This window comes from Diceros bicornis, chromosome 5 (genome assembly GCF_020826845.1).
Source record: "Diceros bicornis minor isolate mBicDic1 chromosome 5, mDicBic1.mat.cur, whole genome shotgun sequence".
Lineage (NCBI taxonomy): Eukaryota > Metazoa > Chordata > Mammalia > Perissodactyla > Rhinocerotidae > Diceros > Diceros bicornis.
The window spans coordinates 10,069,440-10,093,970 of NC_080744.1; the positions used below are offsets into that span (position 1 = coordinate 10,069,440).

A 24,531-nucleotide genomic window follows, 5' to 3' on the forward strand; every position below is an offset into this window, starting at 1 on the left:
TCTCAAATAATTGCGTGTAAAACAATTGCCATTTTGACCCAGTCCAAAGGTTTGGCCCAGCCCAAGGTTCAAGACAGCTAAGCAGTTTCTCTGGAAAGGCAGCTCCAAATCCATTTTAAAATGGCTCCACTATAGTTAATTTTGATAGGGTTATTACATTTTTTTTGTTGGTTTCTAAAAGAGATGTGTTAAAACATCTCTCTGGTTGTGAAGTTCAACCATTGATTAATATCTATGAAAGAGAGGCCAAGATGAAAAGATAGAAAAAAAAAAAATAACCCGAAAAAAAAATAGCCCAAGAGATATCTCTGAGATCAAAGAACAGGTACAGAAGGAGTGAGAGTTAAGCACTTGGAAATTGTTGTTGAACTAAGATAATAAAATTCAATATTCTTATTCTTCAGAATTTTAGATGATAACATGATCCAGAGTATGACAATGGCCGAAACAGAGTGGAGAAAAGTACAGGATGTGAAGCAATCCAGAAATTGTGATGGTAGAGTGTTCCAGGGTCTGTTCAGAAGAAACAATTAAAGATATTGGAAATGAAAAGCAAAATTATTAAAATGAAAAAATAAATACTCAGTATAAGGGAATAGACAAAGATCCAATTAGCAAGTTAGGAAAGAGAGTCATTTGCCTAGTTTAAAGCAGAAATGAACAGACAGATGGAAAATATAAATTAAAAATGGAGAAATAAAGAATAAATGCTAATGTCTAATGTCATTAACAGGAGGTTCAGAAAGAAAAAAGATAGTAAGGAAGTATTTTAAGAATTAATAGTAAAGGATTCCCAGAACTAAAGTATTCTATATGTTTACATAGTGCATATTTAAAAGGACAAGCTAGTATAAGAAAAAGAAATAAATTAAAAGCAACCCTTTCTAGACACACAGGAGTGAAATTTCTTGAAGTCAAGAATAAAGTGAAGCTTATAAAAGATATCAAAGAGATTGCTAAAATACCTACAGTTAATTAGCATAAGAGGGATATCTGATTCCTCTTCAACAACATTGTAGGCAATCAAACAATGGCATAAAAGCTGGAAAAAAAAAGCTTTGAAAATACAAGTCTATTTCCAGCTAGAGTAATATTTAAATATGCGTAGTTATTTTCAGACATACAGATGATTCAGGAAGTTTGCCACCCAGAGACCCTCTCCAAAATGATTGTTAAATGGTGCTATCCAAGAAGAAAAGAAAAATGAATCCAGGAGGAATATTAAGACATATAAAGAGCAAAAGTAAATTACTAAAATTTGTTTATTGCCTATCCAATAAGAATAGTATTTTTCCATAAAAGTCCAGAACTACAATGTCAAAGGTTAAAAATATTGGAGTATGCTGGGAAAGGAAGGAGACAGGGGTAAGGGGTAGAAGGGAGCAAAGGGAAGGGAAATAATATAAAATAAGCACAAACAGAAAAGTATGCTAAGAGATAGAATATAGTTAATATCTGTCTTTAGAATTTGGAAATAAAATAATAGAAAACATATATATCAGGCAAATACTAACAAAAAAGGAGAAAAGACGGAAGAGGAGGAGGAGGAGGAACAGCAGCTAAAGTGCCATAAAGGGGACAACTGTTAGTTTCATAATTAACATATTTCTCCCATAAGCGAATGTATCAAGCAGACAAAAAATTAGAAATGATACAGTTACATGACCTTTATTCCATAGAATTTATATCCAAGGAATAGAAAATAAAAATTATTATCACATAATAAAAATATTGAGAAATAATGGCCATGTATTAGAGAACAGTGGCTGTCTCAAGAAATTCTAAGAGTTTTCATATTATAGGATAAATTCTTAGTTTACATGCATTGAAATTAGAAATCAACAGTAGAAAGATAGCTGTTAAAACTTCACAGGGGGAAGAGAAAACCCACCCATATGTCACACTCACCTTTGAGTAATCTAAGGATGCAGAGGAAATCTATGGAAGTTTAGGAAGGGAACTCCAGTGAGAGCACTACGAAACAAAATCTGTTGAAACAAACTACAATGTACATAACAGGGAATTTTAGAGGGTTAAAGAAAAATAAAAGAGCCGATTTGATTAACTATGGAAGGTAGAAATATACCATAGGTAAAGAAAACATTTTGTGTTTGAAAAGTGTAACGAAAGATTAGTAGTGAGAGAAAACAAATTTACGTGAATATGCAAATTCATATAAATAGAAAATGATAACTAAAGAAAACATGGGCAGAGGCTCTGAGGAGTCTGTTCATAGAGGAAACACGGAGATGCTGCTCAGTCTCACTAGTACTCAAAGAAATGCAGACGGAAACAAGGAGAAAACACTTTTCACCCACTAGATTGGCAATTGTGTGTGTGTGTGTGTGTGAGGAAGATCACCCCTGAGCTAACATCTGTGCCAATCGTCCTCTTTTTGCCGAGGAAGACCGGTCCTGAGCTAACATCTATTGCCAATCCTCCTCCTTTCTTTTTCCCCTTGTTCTCCCCAAAGCCCCAGTAGATAGTTGTATGTCATAGCTGCACATCTTTCTAGTTGCTGTATGTGGGACGCTGCCTCAGCATGGCTGGATAAGCGGTGCGTCCGTGCGTGCCCGGGATCCGAACCTGGGCCGCCAGTAGCGGATCACACGCACTTAACCACTAAGCCATGGGGCAGGCCCAAGATTGGCAAATTTTAAAAAATGTGATTACACCAAAGTTTGAGGGTATGGAGAAAAGAGAAACTCATATACGCTGATGGTAAAACTACAACACAGTAACATTAAAGAACAATTTGGGAATGTAGGGAAAGTGAAAATGTGTTTATCTTTAGACCCTACCAATACTCTTCTAGGAGTATATCCTAGAGAAATTGGTACACAGCACATAAGGAGATAAGTGGGAAGATGTCCACTGTGGCATCCCAAGAAACAACTGATGCTTTAATGGGGTCAATGCATAGACAAAATGTGGTGTAACATGAGCTGGAACACTATGTAATTAATGGAATATATCACAACATCTATTCATCTTTTTTCAGCATGATTATGTCACATAAAATAATCCTGAGTGAAAAGGTAAGTTGCAGTAGAATATGTACATTAAATATATATAATTTTTAAAAGCACATATGACACAATATTAAGTATTGCTTACTTATATGTATATCTATAAATAAAGGCAGAGATGGAGAAGTGGCAGGTTAGGCATTTAATTTGTGATAATGTGTTTTTATGATGAGAAGAAAAGGTGTGGAAATGGGACACACACACACACACAAAAATAGGGTCTCAACTAAAGAGGATGATCAGGTGAATCAATCTAAATCTATGCCCCTAAGATCCAGCATGAAATGAATACCACAAATGAATAAAAAGCATGCAATATGAGCCAAGGAAAATTCTGTTTTGATATTCATGAAAAATATGTACATACACCTATCATATAATAAAGGTCTTGAGTTTTGTTTTCTATCAATCTACAAAATGATTGTGAACACGACACTCACAAGAATGTGTAAATATATAGATACAACTTTTTGCAAAATTTCCAGCCCATATCAAACAGCAATGTAACCAAATTGAAGTGGTGGTGTCTCCTTTTGTCTTGAGTGTGCCAGCAGGCCTGCTCAAGGCTGAGTTGGTAATTATGCAGAAGAGACTGCTGCCCTTAGACATAAAAATGTAGGAATTTCACTTTTTCAGATAAGTAATTCCTACCAACACAATGGAAATTTAAATGGACACACTAAAATGCCAAAAGCAAAACTTCACTCAAATGAATAGAATAGAATGGTTTAGGCTTAGGCTTGCATGCAATGCAGTAATATTTCTAAGTGAATGACTGGAACATTTTTCAAGACAGAAACTTTCCATGAGGGAATGGATTGTGTATTGCAGTGCAGAGGATTTGATTAGATATTTATGAGAATGTGCTTTATTAATTACATTCAGACAGGTGCTGAGCAGAAGTAATTAAAAAACAAAACAACTTTGAAGATTCTTCTAGATTAAAGTTTAACTAATATTAATAATACTGAGATAAACATATCACATAATTATCCTGTGTGCTGCAAATGATTGATAAATAAATGAATGAATATTGATAAATGAATGCCATTTCCAAAAGCATCCCTGGTCCCTTTTTCTCTGCTATTTCTTGTGCCTGTGGCTAGGAACGCCCGTGGTCACGTCATCTCTCCTCCTGGCTTATACGTTGGTTCTGTTGCTGCCTCATAACACTTGCGGTTATTTTTGACTTTGTGTATACCAGTGCAGACAAGAAAATGTTTGTCAAGATCCTGTCTTCTGATTCAAAAATGACAATTTTCTTCCTAGTGCACTGAAATGCATTAAAAATTCATTTACTAGGACAAAAATAGGGCCCTATTAGTTTCTTACAACCTCTTATATAACAGACTATTTTCTGACGTTTATATAACCTTCATATTATAATATTTTGACTCAAATTCTTCCAGAGACTGGGTCAAAAGAAAATGAAGTGGCATCCCACAGGACATCCGTGTCACCCACTCTCAGCAGCAGGTCTCACGTGCTCCTGAGCCCTCTTGAAGCACTCTTGCTCCTCTCTTTCACTTCAGGTGAGTCTCTTTCACCTCAGGCAAACTCCGTTGGAGCTTAAGAACTGTGCTCTCCACTCCACCTGCTCCGGTCTCATTCTGACTGGCAGGTGGCAGCTGACCCTGGCATAAATGATTGGGTACCCCTGCTAAAAAAATATTAATTACATCATCTTGCCCCTAAATCCCTGAATTCCTGGAGTAACACATAAGCAATAAACCCTTCCTCTTAACTTCATCACACTGTTAAAATTGAACCTTTATGTGTAATTGAAGAAAAGTGTGCCCTACGTTGTGGCACTGGAAACATCATGTCCTATATTGATAAAAACAAATCCTAAAAGTGTAAATTCATTATAGAGCATTTACCACATTACATTATGGGGCTTCTACCTACATCTTCCCTCCATTTATTTCACTAACACATACTCTACAATCTAGACAAACCAAACTGAATGTGGTGTCTTGTTTTATTTCTCTGTTTTGCTGGGATTTCTTATCCCAGTAACACTAAGAAATACTTTAGTTTTTAGATGTTGACTCCCAATAAGATGCATATTTTAAAGATCAGCCAAATACACAAACAAGTATGTCTGTGTATATGTGTATTTTAAAAGTATCATATAAAAATCCTTAATCTTACTACATGTAATACATCTCATAATTTGTTCATCTATTTTTTTTTAAACACTGATCACAATTTACTGGACTGATTTGACGAATCCTTAAAGTATCATGACTCTAAACTTAGAAGGAGAAGACCCAGCAGAATTGTGTCCTCTTTCCACTTAGGTAGGTCACTCTGTTTTTTTACCATCACTGTGCTTAGTAACTACCTATATTATAGAATTTATGCTTTATTAAAATTTACTTGACCATATCATCATGTGCTCTTTAGATTAGGGCCCTTCTTAATTCATCTGTGTATCTCCAAGCCTTAGCACAGTGCTTGGCATATAGAAGGCATTCAATAAATGTTTCTTCATTGAATTCAATGATACATAGATTAAACATTCCCTCAAACATAATTATTTCAAATGTCTGAAATGGAAAAAGTTACACTACAAATATTTAGTTCAAGTAAAATAAGACAGTAGACGGGTGAAAAGATCAGCTATAGTTCATTATAACATAGACCCAGATTAGATAATGTGTGGAATTTTGCTGACCCATCAAAGTGTTATGGACTGAATGTTTGTATCCCCCGCAAAATGCATAAATTGAAAACTTATCCCTCAATTTAATAATATCAGGAGGTGGCCCCTTGAGAAGTAATTAGGATTAGATGAGGTCATGAGGATGGAGCTTTCATGCATGGGATTAATTCCCTTGTAAGAGTCATGAGAGAACTTGCTTCCCCTCTCTACTCTCTGCCATGTGAGGATACAAGGAGACTTCTGCAGTCTGCAACCCAGAAAGGGTGCTCACCAGAATGTGACTGTGCTGGTACCCTAATCTTGGACTTCCAATCTCTAGAACTGTGAGAGATAAATTTCTGTTGTCTATTAAGCCACTTGGTCTGTGGTATTTTTGTTATAGCAGCCTGAGTTGTCTAAGACACTTTAGAAATGGCCCAATTATTCTCACTAGTCTCTAAGAGGGCAGAAAGATTTTTGAAATAGTTCATCCTTATTTCCATTAAAAATAATAGAATTAAACATTTTGATGTTTAGTTAGGCTTCAGTTATCTGGAAAATGCTACTGTGCACACTGAGTTTTTCTTTAATTAGGCTAGAGAACCAAAATCTTTTTTTTCCTATTCCTTAAAACCTTTACTCAAAATTGCATGGCTAGGGGGCTGGCCCGGCGGCGTAGTGGTTAAGTTTGCATGCGCTGCTTCAGCAGCCTGGGATTCACGGTTTCAGATCCCAGGCACAGACCTACACACCACTTGTCAAACCATGCTGTGGTGGCATCCCATGCAACGTATAGGAAGATGAGCACTGATGTTAGCCCAGGGCCAATCTTCCTCAGCAAAAAGAGGAGGATTAGCAACAGATGTTAGCTCAGGGCTAATCTTTCTCACCAAAAAAAAAAAAAAAAAAAAAAAAAAAAAAATGCATGGATAAAAATACATTTAGAGTCTGATATGTTTTAAAGTAACAAAATAAATTTCTAAAAATCCTACATAATTTTGTAAGAACATTACAGACCTTAATAAAATTTCAAGATTTTATTCCTAAAGCATTAAGCCCATGTGTAAGGGTAAGTAAGGGTAGTTAGAATTAGTTTAAATACTGTTTTTTTCAACATCTGGAGGATGTAATGGTTACAGTTTACCATACTTCTGTGAATAATTATGAATGAATGATTTGTAAACTCTGTAAATTCTACACCCCTTGGAGAAATTTTTATTCTTGGAAGCAGGAAAAAAGTTTCTTAAAATGAGTCCCCTGAAGTGCAAAGTTTACTTGTCACCAAGTATCAGAAATAAACATAAATGGACTAAGAAAGTGTTCTAGAAATGATATAAATCCTTTTTCCTAATCTCTTAGCTGTCAGACTAGCATAGAATAGAAAACAATGCTTCTAAAAAGTTATAACTCAGGTTAAAAATGTTTTATGGGTATTTGATGCAAAACCACCAAGTGATATCTTTCTTGATTAGAGACGTGCTTGCTTGATGGATAAACTAAACCAGAATTACAAAAATCTTAAACTCAAATTTAACTTTGAAATTTAAATTGAATTTGCCTGTAGTCAATGTGAAGGCATTACATAAATCAACACGGAAAATTTTTCAAGCATATATTGCTTTTATCTTGGGGGAAAAAAGAATAAAATTAATATATTATAGTACCCATGTGACCGCAAATGCAGTGCACTTTGGCGAAATTTGGAGTAAATTACTTGAAATTACTGTCAGCATCAAGGCTCAGGCTGACAAGAAGCCTCTCACTATCACAATTTAAACTGAATAATTTGTAGTCAGATTGTGTAGTCTCTAATCTACTTGTAATAGCACAGGCTTGATTTCAGTAGTATTTAAGGTACAAATAAATACATTAACAGATAACATTTTAATTATGACAGTTAATCATAGACTTTTGAAGTATATGTACATTTAGTGCAAATTAAAAGTTAAGTAAAATTACCTAAACCCTACCCTACAAAGTTGAAGATTTATCTGTTATGAGAGGTTTGGGGATTCAATCGGAGACGTAAAAGAGACTTTCCACTCCAAACACACGGACTGAAGGTATATTTTATTATATAGATGATAGTAAAGGCGATAGTCCACAAACAGGTCAAATATTAAGAGGGAAAAACATCAGCTCGACTGGAAAGGGAAAAGATCCACATTGACTGAGATAGCAGCTGATTCGAATAGATCATATAATGAGAGGGAAAAACATCAGATCGACTGGAAAGGGAAAACATCCACATTGACTGAAGGAAAATGACACAAATCAACCGGAAAGAGAAACACCAGATTGACCGAAAAGAGAACACATCAGATCGGTTACTCACAACATCCACGCCCCACTGCCGGGGAGAGTCCCTTCGATTGACTTGGCTGGGTGGGAATTCGATCATCAGAGGTCCTGGGCCGGGCGTCCCCTCCACAGGTGAGACTCTTACCAGACCTCAATCTCCAGCAGTTTATATGGCATCAATAGTTTCCAGAGTAAGCAGTTACAGAGTTTACAGAGCAAGCATTCACTGTTCCCATGCACAAATGGTTATCAGTGGCATACGTGCACTGAGTCTCCTGGCTATCGTCCCAGCCCGGCAGTTGTGTACATGCATTGTTTTTCCTGGTTATCATCCCAGCCAGGCACAGATGGCCAGTCTGCCCCAGGCTGTGACGCCCAAAGAACCTTGGAATTTTTACAAATGGCAACTATCTCCATGGGAGAAGGGCCAGTTCCCATCACACAGAAAGCAGCTTTATATTTCTTTGTGTGCTCATGGCTGTAGGTCAATGAAGTGGCCAAACGTGGCTGTACTCATGTCAAGACATAATCTTAAAGATTTTTTAAGATAATGTTCATTGAAATATATATACAAGGAAATGCAAAGACCACAAAAGTACAGTTCAACAAATTTTCCACAACCTGTACATACTTGCGTAACCATGGCCCTCCCACTTTCTTTTCCTTCATCGCCAAGAGTAATCTCTATCTTGACTTCTATCACAATCAATTGGATATTCCTGTTTTTATAATTCATATAAATTGAATCATAGAGTAATGCCTGCTTTTGTATATGGTTTTTCTGGCTCAATATCTATGAGATTCATACTTCTTGTCAAAGTAGCAATAATTCATGAATTCTTTTTGCTCTTTAGCATTCCATTACAGTGTACAAATATACCACAATTTACTTACCCATTCGACTATTGATAAACACTTAGGTTTTTTCCAAATTGGGGCAAATATGAATAGTGCTGCTATAAATATTCTCTGTATCTTTTGATGCATATATGAGGGTAAATCCCTAGAAGTGGCATGCCTGAGTAATAAAGTTTGCATATGTCTATAAGGTAGACACAACCATGCTTTTCTCCAAAATGGTTTTATCAGATTACATTCCGGATAGTAATGTATGAGATTTCCAATTACTCTATATACTGTCTAAAACTTGGATTTTTTTTTTTTTAAGTTTAGCCATTCTGGTGATTGTGCAGTGGTATAACACTGTGGGTTTAATTTTCATATTACTAATTAATTAGGTTAAACAGATTTTCATGTCTATTGGCTACTTAGATACTCTCTTTTCTTGCACCCCAAAAGTCTACTACAAAATTTTTTTTCAAGTTTTTTTTTTCTTTTTGGTGAGGAAGATTGGCCCTGAGCTAACATCTGTTGCCAATCTTCCTCTTTTTGCTTAAGGAAGATTGCCACTGAGCTAACATCTGTGCCCATCTTCCTCTATTTTGTATGTGGGACACTGCCACAGCATGGTTTGACGAATGGTGTGCAAGTCTGCACCCAAGATCTGAACCCACGAACCCTGGGCCGCCGAAGCAGAGCATGCAAACTTAACCACTATGCCACCAGGCCAGCCCCTACTACAAAAATTTTTTAAAAGGACATAGCTATGTTTTTTTATTGATTTATAGAATTCTTGATACATTGTTCTTTGTCAGATATATGTTGAAAATATCTTCTAATTTGTGCATTGTACTTTTACTTTCTAATGGTACTTTTGACAAACATAAATTATTAATTTAAGATGGCCAAATTTATCAATGTTTTATGATTAACACTTTTTGTTTCCTTTTCAAAATATTGTTGTTTAACTCAAGGTTCTAAAGATATTTCTATAAACTTTATCTTCTATAAACTTTTTTAATTTTCACATTTAAATACTCAATCCATTTGGAATTAATTTTTATGTGTGATGTAAGGTAGGAGGTAAAGATTTGCTTATGTTTTCATTTTTTCCAAGGTAATTATCCAATTGACACGACACTCTTTGTTGAAAATATCATCTTTTCTTCAACACACTACATTGTCATTTTTAAACCAAACAGCAGTTCTATGTGTGTAGGTCTGTTTCCTATTGCTGGATTTTCTTGTATTACTATATTTGTCTGTCACTGAACCAGTAATTGACATTATTAACCAGCTTATAGCCTTTTTGACTGGCAGTGTAGGTCCTCCAGTTTAGTTCTTAATTTTTGGGAGTATTGTAGCAGACAGAGTTCTAGGATGATCCTCAAGTCTCCCAACCCCTGGTATACATACCCTGCATGGTCCTCTCCACTAGTTTGGGCAGGACCTGAGGATATGATGGAATAATTGTTCCCTTGATTAGCTTATGTTATATGGACATATTTATCGTCACTCATAGGAGATTGTCACTGCTATGATTACCTTACATTATATAAGACTATCATGCAGCAAACTGGAGAAAGATGACGTTCCTGCCTTTGAAGAAATAAGCTGCCATGACATGTGACATCCATGTGACTGGGACCCGAGGGAAACCTCTAGGAGCTGAGTCACCCTTGGCTGACAGCCAGCATGAAAACAAGGACCTCAGTCTCACAGCTGCAAGGAATTGAATTCTGCCAACAGCCTGAATGAGCTTGTAAATAGAGTCTTCCCTGGTTGGTCCTCCGGATGAGGACGCAGCCTGGCTGACACCTTGATTACAGCTTTGTGATATCCTAAACAAGGAACCCAGCCGAGCTGTGCTGCTCTTCTGTTTTACAGAAACTGTGAGATAAATGGATTTTGTTTTAAGCCTCTAAGTTTGTGGTTAACTGTTACACAGCAATAGAAAACTAATATAAATAATTTGGCTTTTCTTGGCCATTTTCATTTCCACATATGTTCTAAAATCAGCTTGTCAATTTTCAATTTAAAAACCCAGTGAAAATTTGAATGGAAAGGCATTGAATTTGTAAATAAAATAGAGGAGACTTTATTAAGTTCTTTAGTTCCTCTCAATACAATTTTGTTTTTTCAGCCGGGAAGACTTACACTGCTTGTGCTAGACTTATGCCTAGTTATTTAATTCTCTTTAGATGCTATTGAGCTGAATATTTTAGTTTTATTTTCTAATTATTTGTTGTTAGTATACAGAAATATTAGTTATATTTTGCATAATGACTTTTATTAACTGATTAAATTAACTATTAATTTTTTAATAGAATCTGTAGATTCTTTTGGATTTTCTGTATACATTATAATGTCATATTCATCAGTTTTATTTATTCTCTTATAATGTTTATATCTTTTGTCTCCTAGCCTACTGCAATGGCTAATAACTCAAATATAATATTGAATATGTCTTAGCAGACATCCTTTTAATTTTCCAGTCTTAGGAAAAAATTTTCAACATATAACCTTTAAGAACAATGGTTGTTCTAGGTGTTTTTAAATATAATACATCAAATTAAGACAGTTCCATTCTATTCCAAGTTTTCTATCTTTTTTAACAGTTTTAAGTGTAGATTGAATCTATCAGATGCTTCCCCTGCATCTACTGAGATAATCATTTGAGCTTTCTCCTTTATCTTTTTAATGAGGTAAAATGCAATGATTGATTTTTGAATACTAAACCAATCTTGCATCTCTGGAATAGGTCCCACTTGGTCATGATATACTACCTTTTTATGTATCTGGAATTTATTTGAAATATTCTATTTAGGCTATCTGCATGTGTGCATGAATGTTCACATGCACAAGGAAATTAACTTATTTTCCTTTCTGTAATGTTCTTGTCATTATTTGATATAAAAATTAGGATAACCTCTAAAAAGAAAGAGTGTTCCTTTTTTCTATTCTCAAAAATTCATGTAAAAATGGTATTTTATTTTGCCCTTAACTATTTAGAAAAATTCAGTAGTAAAATCTCTGAAAATTAATAAAGGGAAACCTTATTTAAAATGGAGTCAGGAGGCCAGAAGGGGGAGCTCCCACACAGTACCACTCAAGATCAATTACAGGAAAGATAGTCAATTACAGACCCCAACCAAAGCTGTCAACAGAAAAGAATCATTAATTACAGGAAGAAATGTACATTGCATCCCAGACAGAAATCACTACTCCAGCAACTCAGCCAATGAGAAACCATCACCAGCCTGAACTCTTGCTTTTCTCCAATGGACTCTCCTTCAAAACAACCCCTTCCAATTTCCTCCTTTTTCTCTATGACATAATGTTCCTATCTCTCATTTGTTGGATTTGCCTATGGTCCACCATAGCATGCACAACTCGAATTGCAATTCTTTGGCTATTCCCGAATAAACTCATTTTGCTGGTAAAATAACTGGCTGTTCTATTTTTAAGGTTGACAAATCATATAAACTTTACTTTTTTGAGGGAAAGATTTTTGGAGTTTCAGTTTCTTCCATAGATACACATTTCTTAATTTCAACTGTCACTTTGGGTATATAGATATAGTCATAAAATTATGCATAATATAAGTTTATTACCTTTAAAATGGTTTACTATCATTTTGTTATCTTTTTAATATCTGTAGGGTCTATTAAGTCATAGCCTTTTTTATCTACTGAAATTATATATATAGAGAGAGAGATTATACATATATTTTCATTAGTCACCAATCTTATCAGAATGTTGTCAATTTTATGAAACATTTCAATAAACCAACTTTTAGCATTGGGGATTTTCTCTATTTCATTAATTTTTTCTATTTAATTAATTTCTGTTCCCAGCTTTATAATTTATTTTCTTCTACTTTCTTTAGAATAATTTGATGTATTTTTCTAGCTTTTTAAGAGAGACGTTTATATCACTAAATCCCAAAATTTTTAAATTTCTAATATATGCCTTTAGGGCTATAACTTTTCCTCTTAAATACAAAGGAAATAACATAGGCCAAATTGAAATGAAAGAAGGTCCAGGGAACGTAGAGTTTTCTGTTTTGACTTGAGTGGTGTGTAGGTGAAGAGAAAGGGCAAAGGTCGCCTCCAGAAACGCTGGCTGAAATCACAGCAAAAGACTTGAATATTTGACTAAGCAATTGTACTTAATTCTAATATGATCTACTTGGCCCTAGAAAACATATGATCAGCTATTTTAATAAGGTTATTTTTAGCAGTATGAAGAATACTTTGGGGCACAGGGCCAACTAATTGCAATTTCCGATGCAGGACATACTGCTGGTTTGTGCTATTACAAAAGCCTCTCGTGGGCATAAAAACATGAAAAAAGTCATAGGTGAGAAAGATAACTTAAAATTTAAACTGTGAAGCCATTAATTTGATTTAAAAACAAAGCAAAGGCAGAATCAACAATGTCTCTAAAGTTTTAGCCTGAATAAAGATGGTGAAATGAGTTAGCTACGTCATCAAGGGAAAGAGGGAATACTAAAGAGTAATTGGCTTGAATGAGGCTGAGAATGGTGGAAGTAAGAAGATAAAAGGATTAAGGATTAAAAAGGCTTCTGCTACCCCCTCCATTTGGTTTGGGATTGATTCCTTAAATGTTAAATCAGGAGCAGGAATAACTCTTACTAGCTATTGCTCTAAAATGAACCTGTTACCAAAGATGGTAAATTGGGTGCTATAGAGATGTCCAAGTACAATGCAACTACGGAAAAAGGTTGTGATTCCATAAAGTTAGATAAAGAGATGAAGTGAAGATTCAGATTGGAAATGTTCATCAATGAATCAAGAAAGCTAAAGACGAAGTTAGCAGCAAGCAACAGGGGTTTGTTGAAGAACACTTTGGTAAACAATGGGCTTCCTCCAAAATCTTTTTAAAAACTAATTTCTCAGTTTGAAGAAGGTCAAATACCTCCTTTCATTATCTTTGTTTTAGAATTATGAATGCTTCTCTAATTAAAGCTAGCACATTTTCATGGGTTATAGATTAGTAACTCTGAAGCTACTTTAGATATGTACTAGGATTGGCAAATAAATATTACAGAAAAAGAAAGTGAGAAAGGTTTCTCATTGTCAGAGAAAAAAGTTACAAGTAAAGATGGGTGGAAGGCTAAAATGAACCTAGTAGAGTTAGATTGAATTAGAGGTAGCAATATAAATTTATGTTTTTGTTAAAGCTATATGCATTCAGATAGACACAGAAATAAATATAGACGTCCACATGTTTATTAATTAGAATACATGCATATATTTCCTAGTTCTGTCTGAAGAGAGGGCCTAGAAGCAAAAACTCCCTAGTAGCAATGAGCAATGAGCACACCAAATGCCCAGATTTTGATTATATATACATCACTTTAGGTATCTAGAAATACACATCCAACATAAGGTAAGCATAGCCTCGATTCTTTTTATTTTAAAGTCTTTATGGTCAATGATACATAGTTGTTCACTCTATCTACCTATCTACCTACCGTACCTATCTTTCATCTATATCTATAATGTCCCAGGAATGTGTTATATTGGTTTTATAACCATACACGATACAGAAAAGTCTTCTTTCCTCCTGACTCTTATGTTCATGTAGGGGAGACAGTTATTAAATATTACAAATAAAATATATCTTCCGATTGTAATAATTACTGAAAACAAAATGAAAATGTGTCATGAGACAGTAACCTGACTGGGTTGATAGGGGGAAATAGTGTCTTCTCAAATAAGATGATTAGAAATAACAACCTCTCTTGCTTAGGTACCTAAAGGAAGTAAGAAGTTATTTTTAGCTGGGGAAGTAGATTCAAGCCCTTTGTGAACAAAGCCTAGAAAAGATTTTGGCATATTGGACAAATAGTAAAGAAATCACTGTGCTTGGATCTTAAAGAGAGGGGAGTGAGTGGTGCATCATGAAATTTTTAGGTAGGCAGAAATAATTTTGTGGACCATTCAGAATCTAGATTTTACTTCAAAAATTCTAGCAAAGGCTCAAAATAATCAGAGATTAAAAATTTGCAACTTAATACATGCAGGAGAGGGTGGAAATTTTACTTCCCTCATCCTGAAACTAGCGTCACCTTTTCTTACATGCAGGGATGTTTTACTGTGGGGAATTAGATTACAAGTATCAAAACTAAGCAGAAGTACATAAAAATTTTTCCAATTTGGAATAAATGGCAATTAATCCTCCACCTCATCCCCAAACTGAGCCTGGAGCTCTTTCTCTCCACATAACTTTCTTGAACACAAATAAATATCTCCAAGAAAGTGGATGTACCAGAGGATATAAATATCCTCTGGCTGCAGAAAATCAATGCTACTGCCAAAAACATAATTTATTGATAATGTGTTAGACACTGATTTTTCTTTAATTTAAAAGAGAATAGAAATACACTAAATGAGTATTTCCAGAAGGCTCTTCATTGTGCCCCACTTTTTCGAGAGCTGTTGGTATGACCTTTAACCCTGTAAAGGAGTATTTCAGGTCATTGCCTCTTTAATAATGCCTTCATCTTTCATGGTGTTCTAAGAACAGCAGATATTAGTTAACCAGTGATGTATTCAGTAACTTTGTTGCCATGTGTGCCCTTCTTCAGGAGCCGATTTTTGGAAAGGCTGTGATAAATGGTTATCTGTTTCTATTCCTCATTAGGTTATCTCTGAATTTGCTGTCTCCTGGTCTCAAGGATGATTGCACAAATATGACCATAAAATGGTAGCTTCTCATTATACCTGGAAGCAGTAGGAGTATAGTATTTATAATCTCATTATCTCAATAGATAGTTGTAGCTGTGCATATGCTCTCATTATCTCTACTGGGGATTGTAATGATATACATGGGCTCATTTTCTGTGCTGTGGAATTGGAGAGTTACATTTAAAATTGAGTGTTCTGCACTGTTAGTAATATGAGGTGGGTGGATAACTGGCTGAAAGTGCACCTCGTTTTTTTTTTCTTTTTAGAGTTTCCATTTTTCATATACATTTGATATGTGCTCCTCAAATTTCTACAATTAGAAAATGCTGGTAATAGCAGACGAATAAGAAAATGAAATGAATAAGAATACTGAAGAAAATGTGAGTTAAGAAAAGATAAGACAACCATCAATATCACGGATGATGCCCTCTCCTCCCCCTGCCATGAGATTGTCATTCAGGTAAAATACAAAGGAGAGATAACATGGTAACAAGTTCACACGACAAAGAAATAATACGTATTTTTGTTTTGAACTTTCCTGATCTCATTTCAATTCTTTAGTTATCAGCTTTCTTACATAAGGCATTATGGCAAATACCCTTTGCTCATAGTAATTCAAAATGAACCAGTTTGGTTTTGAGCATTTCCATAAACATGATGTTATACAATCTCATATCAGTCCCAGGGTGGTGACTAAAGCTCAGAGAGAGAGACAAAGAAAAACCCGCAGTTCACACAGCTTATAAATTATGCTTCCAAATAACCTCCTCCAAACTAAAACCAAAGGGAGGGTGAAATTCTAGCTCTCAAAGGCTAAATGGTGATATGTATTTCCAAGTAGCCTGCTAATGTGTTATACAAACAAATCTCCTAAACTCAATTTTTCCCACCTTTTATTGAAGAATTTAATAATTATTTAGACTCATAGCTTTAAATAAAGAGGAATTATATACACAAATGTAGACAATTCCAGTACTACCGGTAGGTTCCAACTCACTAGCCTTGGGAATAATTCAATCACCTCTCTTCTTAATATTTACATTAAATTCTGGGTCCCTCATCCGCTAATATTAATAGAACATCCAATTTCTTTCTTTTGGAACCTCTCACCTCATTTTTGTCCTTATAAAAATCCAAAGGAACTAATCCCCTTTCCAAATTCATGCCAAAGAGAAAACTAGAGAATGAAACATTTTGGGCTGCTATTTCTTCTCTCACACAAGTTTTGCTGTGGAAAATAGTTTTTGAACAACTCAGTGCATCCTTCACCACTAAGTTCTTGCTCTTGTTTGCCCAAGTCTCTGAAGGTTATATAGTTCCTGTCTTGCATTCAACCAACAGTGCCTATCTGACTGGTTCCCTAAGTTAATAAATCTGAAGTTTACTTTCAACTGGAAATATCACTCACTTCTCCACTCAGTCACAAGCAATACCAGGCTCAACGCTACTCTACCTGCTTTCATCCACTGACCCTACACACATACAACTACTTGGGCCCAGATTCACTCCAATTATGCCCAAAATAAGTTTCCATTTTGAGGCCATAGAACTACATTCTGGATGACCACATCCATGAGAGAGTTTCTAATAATATTGAACCTCACCAAGGGGTTCCTACTCGCCAACTCTCTCCTGCCAGTGGGCACCTAGGCAGATATGTTTTTTTTTTTTTTTTGTGAGGAGATCAGCCCTGAGCTAACATCCGCCAATCCTCCTCTTTTTTTTTTTTGCTGAGGAAGACAGCCCTGGGCTAACATCGGTGCCCATCTTCCTCCACTTTATATGGGACGCCGCCACAGCATGGCTTACCAAGCAGTGCGTCGGTGCGCGCCCGGGATCCGAACCAGCGAACCCCGGGCCGCCACAGCGGAGCGCGCGCACCCAACCGCTTGCGCCACCGGGCCGGCCCCAGGCAGATATGTTTTTAATCCTTTTCGGGAGACCAGGTAGTGTTATGAGTGGTAGCATTTTTGTTAACACACGAGATTTTGTCATACCTCTCTCCCACTACAATGATTGCTTGCAGATCTTATATTTACATAACTGAGAGGGTCATTCAAGTGATCCTTTAGAGACTGTAGGACATCTCCTTCCTAGTAATATTCTATGAAAATCTGGCAACTTAAACAGCAATCTTTCTACATCAACTAGACTAAGCAGATATTACTCCTTACTAAATTATCTCTCTTATGGAGAAGTGAGAAGTGATAAGGATTTTTTTTTTTAAAACTACAATTTTCACTTCATGTCTTCTTTTCCCATTACTTTTATTTCACTTTGTTTTCACTCCTCAAATGAGTCACTATTTTCATCTTTTCTCATGTAGTTTTAGGTTTACTAATTTATTTGCTCACCTTTCCTACTTGCATCTCATTCTTCCTTTGGTATTCAACTTCCTTCCTCTCAAATAATTGTTTCAGGGATGCCGCGCGAGCAACAGACTCTCAGTCTTGATTTAATGGAAATAGGTTTATTTCACTCTCAATCTTAAATCACAATTTAACTGAATACAGAGTTCTAGGTTGACAGTTATTTTATCTTAGCATTTTCAGCATTTTGAAGTTGTTACTCCTTTAAATTCTGGACTCTATTTTTGCTGTCGATATATCTTGTCAGATTAATTTATAAGTAGTATGTCTTTTCTCACTATCTTTGGTAACATTGTATTTTATTTTTGTGTTCTGCAATTTCACTACAATTTTATAGGATGGTTTCATGTTTAAATTGTTCTGCTAAGGATTTCCTGTGTTTGTTGATTGTAAACATGCTAACTTTTTATTCTCCAGAAAATTCTCAGCTTCTATGCCAATATACATTTACTTTCACTAATTCTATTACTTCCTCTGAGATAGTGTTTGGACCTTGCCAACCTATCTTCCATCTCTCTTAATTTCTCCCTTACTTTCCACCTCTGTATTTCTTCAAACAGCATTTTAGTTCATTATCTCAGATAAGCTTCCAGTTAACATACTCTGTTCTCAGCTGTGTCCAATCTGTTGTTTAACTGATGCACTAAGTTTTTGTTAATAGTAGTTTTTTTTTTAATTATTTCTCGACGTTCCATTTAGTTCTTTTCCAGATCTGAACTTTTATGTGTTTTCTTTCCTCTTGACTTTAACATATAAATGGTTTGAAAAATATTTGTCTATTTTTTCTTTTGTAATCACGCTTACTTTCACTCTTAGTACATTGTTTTCTAATATGTATGTAATTAAAATAGGAGTTAATCTTTAGTAAAACATTATATTTGGGGATCTTGTATAGCAGAAACGAAAACTGTTTACGAACTTAAGATAAATGGACGATAGAAGAGTAAAATCCAAAAGAAGCTACAGGAAAAAAATTCTAGCGAACTAGTAAAAATTACTGTTGATATAATAGCTGAGAACTTTTCGGAATTCTTCTTTGGCGGATTTAAGACAATGTATATACCAAAAATTTCAACACTAACACATTTGAAATGTAGCTATGGGTAACAATTCTCACAGAAAAGTTTTCCTCATTTGAAATCTTCTACGGCTGAAAGATTTCTTTGGTGTGTGTGGGGGGGTGGGGGAGGAACACATATCCTTTTATTATGTGTGCAGAACTTGCAGGATCTTAGCTTTTTGTGGCTTTAAGAGGGAATGTCATTTTCATATTAGAGGGAATGTCCTGCCTCATCGATGTTTTAATAACTCAATTCCCAGGGCAGTGAAATGGAACTCACTCCACCAAGAAAGCCAGCATCAAGTTTCCGGTATTTTCTGTGTCTGTTTCAAATAATTTCCTATTTATCTCCCAAGAGCCCAACTATTCATTTAACAGAATATTTATTTTTTCTAGCCTTTGAATCTGCATATAATGAGCAGGATTTCAAACATTTTAATCACAATCAAGAACCATCCTCCTGCTCCCCTTTCTCCAGCTGAAAATTTCTATTTTCAGAGTGCTGCTGATGCCATTGCTATAAGGAAATCTGATTAAACACATTCACAAAAAGTTATAGGACTACTTTCATTTCAAAAGAAGGTGCTTATAAACACAAACATATTTAGCTCACGTCATCTCCATTTATAAAGCCAACACTTGGCAAGTACTAGTTAAATATACGTTAGTCTTGTAATAACCTCCATTTAATCACTTTACAACTGCATAACTTTCATTATCAGTACTATCTTCTCAAAAGTAGTAGAGAAAAGTTCATGGTCGAATTAGCAAGAACACATATTTTATTACCGTATGCTCCATGCGTCACAGTCTTCATGAATGGCTATCAGTTAAAAATCTTACATTAAAAAACCTGTTAATTTATATAGCATGGTAACCAACTTAGTCCCCATACCTCTTAAACAACAAAATAAATCCTATAAATGTATGTTAAAGTAAAAATACGTAACTAAAGCCATTCTAATTTTTATGTGATTTTTCTTAGTCTGATAGTTTTCATATTAAATATTCATGTGACAGTTGTCAAGAAGTAGTTATATTTGACTTCTTTCATTAGTAAATATTTAGAATATTTTGTTCTTTTTTAGTGCTCTATAGAATGAGTGTTAGGATATTCAATTTATTAACACAGTAAAGAACTAAAAACTTAACCAGAAATTCATTTCTGTCTTTGATTTCGATGACCATAAAATAAAAACTGGATAGTTTTTGCACTACATAAGTAGTCATTTCTGAACTAGTCCTTCTGAAAAGCAGTTTTAAGACTTTTACATGATTTAGTAAACAGTTTTTGTCTAAAAATATGTTCATATGTTCATGCAGCCATTGTTATAAAATACTTGTTCTGCTGGAAATAAAATTTTGCCCTCACCCTAGGTTTATAGCGTAATTTTATTTCAAAAGCAATATTAAGTAATACTTTATTTAACAAGGGCTCTGGGAATAAAATTCATTTTAAACAAAGTGACTTCTTTACCTCCCATTAGCTTGAGGTTATTGAAAGCAAAAGCTTTTGGTATGGTTAAAAATACATGTTTTCTTCCTTTGAAATTGGTAGACCCAGAGAACATAGGGTGAAGACATTTTTTAAAGAATAGTATTTTTCAATAAGACAAAAAAAGTTAAAAATAAAATAAACAGTGTGATAATAATGATAATCATAGCATAAGAACTGGTTTCTCTATTTTCATTCTTACCCCTCTACAGCCTTTGCTCAAGAGATCAACCAGAACGATATTTAAAAATATGTATCAGATCATGACACATTTCAAGTTATCCACTCATCACTGTTAATAAAATTCAAGTCCTCTCTATGACTTATGAAGACCTACATGATCTGGTCTCAACTGCTACCACTCTCTCCCTTCTTCCAGCCACACTGGGTTTCTTACCGTTCCTCAAATGTGCCAAGCACACTCCCTACATTGAAAATTTGCACATGCTAGTCCCTCTCCTGGAATGTTCTCCCAGATATCCTCAGGGCATTCAAGTCTTTGCTGAAATGTCATCTCACCCAAGAGGTGACACTAAATCAACCACCACAGCTTAAGTAGCACCCACTTGTCACTATCACCTTATCACGGTATACTTATTTTGATAACATTTATCACCATTTACGTATTAAGCGCCTACTGTGTGTCAGATGATGTTTTAATGGCTAAGCAAAGCAGACAAAAATCCCTGTTCTCATAAAGTTTATATTTTGATTTAATATCAGATGAGATATATTTATTTTTTATTGCCCATCTTCTGCCACACACACACCCCTCAGAAAGTAAGTTCCATGCAAGCAGTGATATCATTTTGTCACTGCTGTATCCCTAGAACCTAGAACAGCACCTGGTAAACTGTGGTTATTCAACAAACATCTACTAAAAAAATGAATGAATAAAAAATAAATAATAAAAGTGGTACCTATGTAACATTTTCAACATAAAAGCAGTTATAAGCATTCTCTCTTTCGAGTGCCATAAATGCATGTGTTATAGATCACCTCACACTGTAAATGAGCATGAAGAGATTTAGAGAACTTACCCGACTTATGCAATGTCACATGCCTTGTATGTTACAGAGAGAGGACTTGATCCAATGACTTCTGACTAAAACCTTAGTTCTTTTTCACAATAAAATATTACTTCCCACAGTCCTACTACCAAGTACTGATCACCTGATTTGATGGAGGGAATATACCAGGAAGGACTTTATGATAACATGAATAAAACAGATACACTTCTGTGCTGGCAGAGCCTCCTCCCATTTTAGAGGCTGAAAATTCCAAACCTTTTCCCACTGCACTTACAGCTTGGAGTAGACAATATGACATAAGGGGTAGTCTATTTGAGGGCTTTTTTTTTAAATAGACTTTGTTTTTAGAGAAGTTTTAGGTTCACAGTAAAATTGAGTAGAAGGTACAGAGAGTTCTCATACTCCCCCTGTCCTTCCTGGCCCCTCACAGCTTCCCCATTATCAACATCCCTCACCAGAGTGGAACATTTGTTACAAGTGATGAACCTGCAACGACACATCATTATCGTCCAGAGTCCATAGTTTATATTAGGGTTCACTCTTTGTGTTGTACATTCTATCGATTTGGACAAATGCATAATGACACGTATTCACCATTATAGTATCATACAAGTTTCAGTGCCCTAAAAATCCCTCCCAAACACCACCCCCATCCCCACTAACTCCTGGCAACCACTGATCTTTTCACTGTTTCCACAGTTTTGCCTTTTCTGGAATGTCATATAGTTGGAATCATACAGTGGTACGTCTTTTATAGTATGTATGATTGCCTTCTTCACATAGTAATATGCATTGAAGGTTCCTCCATGTCTTTTCGTGACTTGATAGTTCATTTCTTTTTAGGGCTGAATAAAATTCCACTGTCTGAATGTACCACAGTTTATTTATCTACTCACCTACTAAAGGCCATGCTTCCAAGCTTTGGCAACTATGAATAAAGCTGCTATAAACATCCATGTGCAGGTTTTTGTGTGGACATAAGTTTTCAAATCCTTTGGGTAAATACCAAGGACCATGACTGATGGATGGTATAGTAAGAATATGTTTAGTTTTATAAGAAACTGTCAAACTGTCTTCCTAAATGGCTGTACCATTTTGCATTCCCACCAGCAATGACTAGAAGTTCCTTTTGCTCCACATCCTCACTAGTATTTACTGTTGTCAGTGTTCTAGATTTTGGGCATTCCCACAGGTATGCAGTAGTATCTCACTGTCACTTTAATTTGCATTTCTCTTATGACATATGATTTGGATCTGTATATCTTCTTTGGTGAGATGTCTATTAAAGTCTTTGACCCCTTTTTTGATCAGGTTGTTTGTTTTCTTATTATTGAGTTGTATGGATTCTTTGTATATTCAGATAACAGTCCTTTATCAGATGTGTCTTTTGCAAATATTTTCTTCCAGTCTGTGGCCTGTCTTCTCATTCTCTTGACGTTGTCTTTCACAAAGCAGAAATTTTTAATTTTTATGAAATCCAGCTTATCAATTATTTCTTTCCTGGATCATGTCTTTGGTGTTATATATAAAAAGTCATCACCATATCCAAAGTCATCTAAGTTTTTGCGGATGTTTTCTTCTAGGAGATTTATAGTTTTGCATTTTACATTTAGGTCTGTGATCCATTTTGAGTTAATATTTGTGAAGGGTGAAAGGTCTGTATCTAGACTCACATTTTTGCACATGGATATCCAGTTGTTCCAGCATCATTTGTTGAAAAAAATACCTCTGCTTCATTGGATTGTCTTTGTTCCTTTATCAAAGATCAGTTGACTACATTCATGTGGGTCTATTTCAGGCTCTCTATTCTGTTCCACTGATCTACTTGTATATTCTTTTATCAACTCTACACTGTCTTGATTATAGTGGCATCAGAGTAAGTCTTGACATTGGGTACTGTCAGTCCTTTGACGTTCTACTTCTCCTTCAATACAGTGTTGGCTATTCTGGGTCTTTTGCCTTTTCATTTAGAATCAGTTTATTGATATCCACAAAATAACTTCCTGGGATTTTGATTGGGATTGCATTGAATCTATAGGTCAAGTTGAGAAGAGCTGACATCTTGACAATATTGAGTCTTCCTATCCATGAACAGAGAATACCTTTCTATTTATTTAGTTCTTCTTTGATTTCATTCATCAGAGTTTTGTAGCTTCCCTCATATAAATCTTATACCTCGGGGCCGGCCCCGTGGCTTAGCGGTTAAGTGCGCGCGCTCCGCTGCTGGCGGTCTGGGTTCGGATCCCAGGCGCGCACCGACGCACTGCTTCTCCGGCCATGCTGAGGCTGCGTCCCACATACAGCAACTAGAAGGATGTGCAACTATGACATACAACTATGTACTGGGGCTTTGGGGGAAAAAAATAAATAAGATAATAAAAAAATAAATAAATAAATCTTATACCTCTTTTGTTAGATTTATACCTAAATATTTTATTTGGGGTAGTTCCAATGTAAATGATAGTGCATTTTTAATTTCAAATTCCACTTGCTCATTGCTGGCTTATAGGAAAGTGATTGACTTTTGCTAACTAAGCTCGTATCCTGCAATCTCGCTGTAATCACTTATAGTTGCAGAAGTTTTTTTGGTGATTCTTTTAGGTTGTCTGTATAGATAATTATGTATTTAAGGAAGAAATTATACCAATTTCATTATGCATATATTATACCTTTTGTAGTTGTCCCGCAGTCCTTGGATATTCGGTTCTGGTTTTCAGTGTCTTTTTTCTGTTTGCTTTTCAGTTTTGGAGATTTCTATTGAGATAACCTCAAGCTCAGAGACTCCTTCCTCAGTCATGTGCGTCAAAGGCCATTTGATAATCATCAAAGGCATTCTTCATTTCTGTGAAAAAAAACATCCAATGTTTTTGATCTGCAGCATTTCTTTTTGGCTCTTTCTTAGAATTTCCAGTTCTCTGCTTACATTGCCCATCTATTCTTGTAAGCTGTCTACTTTATCCATTAGAGCCCTTAGCATCTTAATCATAGTTGTTTTAAATTCCTGGTCTGATAATTCCAACATCACTGCCATGTCTCACTCTGA

At 35.3% G+C, this 24,531-nt stretch overlaps 1 long non-coding RNA gene across 1 annotated transcript in view; it reads right to left on the reverse strand.

Annotated features, from left to right (window-relative positions):
* LOC131405648 (uncharacterized) overlaps positions 1-24,324 on the reverse strand; it is a 94,126-nt gene extending 69,802 nt beyond the window's left edge. The window contains exon 1 of the long non-coding RNA XR_009219989.1: positions 24,158-24,324. This is a non-coding gene — a long non-coding RNA (uncharacterized LOC131405648). The remainder of the gene's footprint in view (positions 1-24,157) is intronic.
* Positions 24,325-24,531: the final 207 nt, after the last annotated feature.